The 4438-nt window shown below is 62.3% G+C and overlaps 1 non-coding gene across 1 annotated transcript; it reads left to right on the top strand.

Moving 5' to 3' along the window:
- The first annotated feature begins 3791 nt into the window (after nucleotides 1–3791).
- Nucleotides 3792–3910, top strand: LOC142866699 (5S ribosomal RNA). Its single transcript, XR_012916527.1, has one exon. It is a non-coding gene; the product is annotated as a 5S ribosomal RNA (ribosomal RNA).
- Nucleotides 3911–4438: the final 528 nt, after the last annotated feature.

Genomic DNA, 4438 nt, shown 5'->3' with positions numbered 1-4438 from the left:
GCTGCTTTTTTTTTTTTTTTTTCTTGCCTCTTGTTCTGTCCCCTTTCTGGGAGCGAGGCGGCGGCCCGGGGTGGGGGTCACCCCCACCCTCAGCGCCCGCGCGGTGCCTGGCGCCCCAGCCCGCACCGGGGGGCCTCCTCTTGTCCCAAGCCGCGACACCGCGGCCACGCGGCAGCATGCGTGGCATCTGGACTGTCAGGTCTCAGACCAAAGGTCTGCTCTGTGGGAACCGACACGCTGGAGGAAACCTTGAGAGTCTGAGAGGGGAGGGAGTTCCAGAAGAAGGCCAGGATGTCATTTTGAGGGAGTATGTGACCAGAACTCGTCCCGTTGCTTTTGGGGTTCTATGGGCTACACGCAGGAATCTTTGGTGGTGGCACCTGATGTTGGGGGATCCGGAGTCACACCCAGACCTGCTCCACAGGCCTCCTTTTACTTTTCTCTTCGGATTCATTATTTTTAAAAAGTGTCTCTTACCTCTAGGATTGCATTTTCTTTTCTCTCTCTTTTCAAGCAGATGATGGGAGTACAAGTATTCAGGTGACATGTGTTGCCCGTGCCGCCCTCCCCCCTGTGTTCTTTTTTTTTTTTTTTTTTGAGACAGAGTCTCGTTTTGCTGCCCAGGCTAGAGTGAGTGCCATGGCGTCAGCCTAGCTCACAGCAACCTCAATCTCCGGGCTCAAGCAATCCTGCTGCCTCAGCCTCCCGAGTAGTTGGGACTACAGGCATGCACCACCACGCCCGGCTGTGTTTTTCTATATATATTAGTTGGCCAATTAATTTCTTTCTATTTTTAGTAGAGACGGGGTCTCGCTCTTGCTCAGGCTGGTTTCGAACTCCTGACCTGGAGCAATCCGCCCGCCTCGGCCTCCCAGAGAGCTAGGATTACAGGCGTGAGCCACCGCGCCCGGCCCCCCCTGTGTTCTTATTCATATACCTCTCATGTTGTTCCAGCGTATTGTGGGGGTACCAATGTTAAGGTCGGGTGCCTTGCCCTCTCCAAGCCTCCCCCCTCGGGTCAGAGCTTCAAGTGCGCCCATCCCCCAGTCGGTGCGCACCCACCCCATGCCTAATGGATGTGTATGCCCCTCCCCTCCCCCCACCCGCCCGCCCGACACCCACCCGATGAAGGTGATTCCTCTCTGTCCACTTAGGCGTCCATCCGTTCGTACCAATTTGCTGGTGAGCGCGCTCACGTGGTGCTCGTGTGTCCATTCTTGGGATACCTGGCCTACTGGAACGGGTTCCAGCTCTGGCCAGGAGAACACGAGAGGCGCCCTCTCACCGCTGCTCCTCACAGCCGAATGGCACTCCGTGGTGTCCACGCGCCACATTTTATTGATGCACTCCTGGATGGATGGGCACTCGGGTCGCTTCCACGTCTTTGGGATTGTGAATTGTGCCCTAACTGTAACCCTAACCCTTACCCAGCCCGTCTCCTCTGCCCCTGCCTGACGCACTCCTCCCCGGCCAGGCCCGTCACTGTCCTGGGCCCCCGCCTGACCGGCTCCTCCCCGCCCGGCCGGTCACCGTCCTCTGCCCCTGCCTGACACGCTCCTTCCCGCCCGGCCTCTCACCGTCCTCGGCCCCTGCCTGACCGGCTCCTCCGTCGCCTGGGCCTTCCAAGGGCTTGGTGTGGATGCTGCTTCCAGGAAGCCCTCCAGAAACCCGGCAGCAGGGTGGCCGCAGCAGTCTCCAGCAGCCGTCCCTAAGTCGCGTGAGTGCGGGGGACGTGCCCCCGCTGTGCCGCGGGGGCCCAGCCTGGTGTCTTCCCTGAGGCCCTGCGGCTGCCGGCTGGGCTGCGGCTCCCCGCAAGGGGAGAGCCGCGGAGGTGGGGACCGCCTCCTGATGGGGACGTACACGCAGCTCTCCACGTCGGATTCCGGGGCTCTCTGTCCTGCCCGAAGGCCCAGCTGGCCTGCGGGTCCTTAGAGTGGCAAAAACCTCCGAAAACTGAGACTGAGGGTCCGGTGGGTGTCTGCACTTTTGTGCTGGGCACCCCAGGGAGGCCCGGGGGCTGGCTGGACAACGCGGTCTGCTCGGCCGGGGGGGGGGGGGGGGGGTTGGAGGAGCAACTGATGCCCTTTGCACTTTGGGTAGCAAGAGTCTGAGGTGTCTCTGAGCCCTGTGCCCTGTGGGGGCGGGGCGGGGGGGAGGAGGAGGAGGAGGAGGAGGAGGAGGAGGTGGGAAGGGCCGGGGCCTGCAGTCCTGTTCCCGGGGTGGCACGGCAAGTGGCTTCTTCCACAGGCTGCTTGGCCTGGGCTCCCTGCACCTGGGCCTTTGGAGGACCGGCCCTGTGCTTGCCAACACTTCCTGCAGGGACCCAGAGCTGGGAGGTGGCATCTCTCAGCCCTGGGTCGGGCAGAGCCCCAGCGGGCCATGCCCACAACCTCTCTCAGCACCGGTCCCCCAGAAGGCTCCTTTGGGACCAGGATTCTCTTGCGGTGACTCTTTAAGGTCTGGCCCCTGGATGGAGGGGCACCAGGAGTAGAGGAGCAGGAAGGGGAAGGGGGTGGCCATGCGAGGGGACACTTTGAGGCCAAGTCCCAGCTTCAGCCTGATCCTCCTGGGAACCCCGCTCTGAGACAAGGAGCCGGGCTTCGCATTCCCACAGCAGCCAGTCGTGGGCTGAGGACACCTGGGGCGTTGGGAACTCCCTGGCTTCTCCTTGGTTTAACATCTAGAGCTGCTTGTGAATCGCGCCGCCACACACACCCGAGCGCAGGTGTCTTCCGCACAGACTGCGGGCCTCGCTCTTCTGAATGCCGCTGGCTCGCCACCCACCCACGGGTGAACCTGGTCAGGGTGCTTTCTCTCAGGGGCAGACTCTTTTCCGGGCGGGCTACCGGTGTCTCTGTTTGCTCGTTTCTTTCTTCCATTTCGGGAAAGTCTTCCTTGCTGGGTGTGGAAATCTCCTATGCCTTCCCTCGCCTATTCTGTCAGCTTTAAAATTCTCTTTCAGTTGCCACCCTCACAGATGGATTAGGAAACTCTTTCCGGTGCACTCATTAGTGAAATGACCTCCAGGAAGCTGGAATCCAATATCTAATGGCCGATTTTTAGCGAGTCCACACGCCAGGGTGGTCGGGGTCCAATGCAGCCCCGGCCAGGCCCAGGCCCCTTGGACTGGGCCACAGGAGGACACGGAGGAGGGTCCCGGCCCCCACGAAGCGGTGCCGGCAGTTCTCCACGGGCTTGGGCGTTTTCCAGAGGTAGGAGATGGAGGGGACTGATTTCTTCAGCACCCCCCAAACCACGCCACCCCACCCCACCCATGGGACACATCCCCAGAGAGAGACGCCCCATACACTGGCTGTGCCCCAGCCCTGGCCCGGGGGAATAGGCGGCAGCCCACCCACAGGGCGAGGGGGGGGCACAGCTGAAAGGGGTTGTGGGGGAGGGCGGCCCCTGGCTGGGGTCAAAGGGCGAGCGTCCCGCGCGTGCGCAGTCAGCGGCAGCGACGCGCTGGGGGTGGGCAGCCGGTAGGTGAAGGAGGCCGGGCGAGGAGACGAGGGGGGCTGGGAGGGCTCCACCTTGGCGAGTCCAGCCGTGGAGGCGCATCTTGTGTGAGTGTGAGTGAGTGTGAGTGTGTGTGTGTGTGTGTATAGAGAGACAGCCCCCCCCCGCCCCGCCCCGCCCCGCCCCGCCCATCACCCCCGTCCCTGGGAGCCCGCGGGACCCGGCCGGCGAACTCAACCGGCCCGGCCCGGCGCGGGGCCTGGGGCGGGAGGCGGCGGCGGGGAAGCCCAGAGAGGCTCGGCTTCTCGAGCGGGGCAGGGGCGCCCTCCGCCGTCTAGGGCCACACCACCCTGAACGCGCCCGATCTCGTCTGGTCTCGGAAGCTAAGCAGGGTCGGGCCTGGTTAGTACTTGGATGGGAGACCGCCTGGGAATACCGGGTGCCACAGGCTGCTGCTTTTTTTTTTTTTTTTTCTTGCCTCTTGTTCTGTCCCCTTTCTGGGAGCGAGGTGGCGGCCCGGGGTGGGGGTCACCCCCACCCTCAGCGCCCGCGCGGTGCCTGGCGCCCCAGCCCGCACCGGGGGGCCTCCTCTTGTCCCAAGCCGCGACACCGCGGCCACGCGGCAGCATGCGTGGCATCTGGACTGTCAGGTCTCAGACCAAAGGTCTGCTCTGTGGGAACCGACACGCTGGAGGAAACCTTGAGAGTCTGAGAGGGGAGGGAGTTCCAGAAGAAGGCCAGGATGTCATTTTGAGGGAGTATGTGACCAGAACTCGTCCCGTTGCTTTTGGGGTTCTATGGGCTACACGCAGGAATCTTTGGTGGTGGCACCTGATGTTGGGGGATCCGGAGTCACACCCAGACCTGCTCCACAGGCCTCCTTTTACTTTTCTCTTCGGATTCATTATTTTTAAAAAGTGTCTCTTACCTCTAGGATTGCATTTTCTTTTCTCTCTCTTTTCAAGCAGATGATGGGAGT

Source organism: Microcebus murinus, unplaced genomic scaffold (genome assembly GCF_040939455.1).
Source record: "Microcebus murinus isolate Inina unplaced genomic scaffold, M.murinus_Inina_mat1.0 scaf006_hap2_Mmur4.0, whole genome shotgun sequence".
Taxonomy (NCBI): domain Eukaryota; kingdom Metazoa; phylum Chordata; class Mammalia; order Primates; family Cheirogaleidae; genus Microcebus; species Microcebus murinus.
Note: the sequence above shows the minus strand (reverse complement) of the source record. Positions and strands in the feature narration are given on the sequence as shown.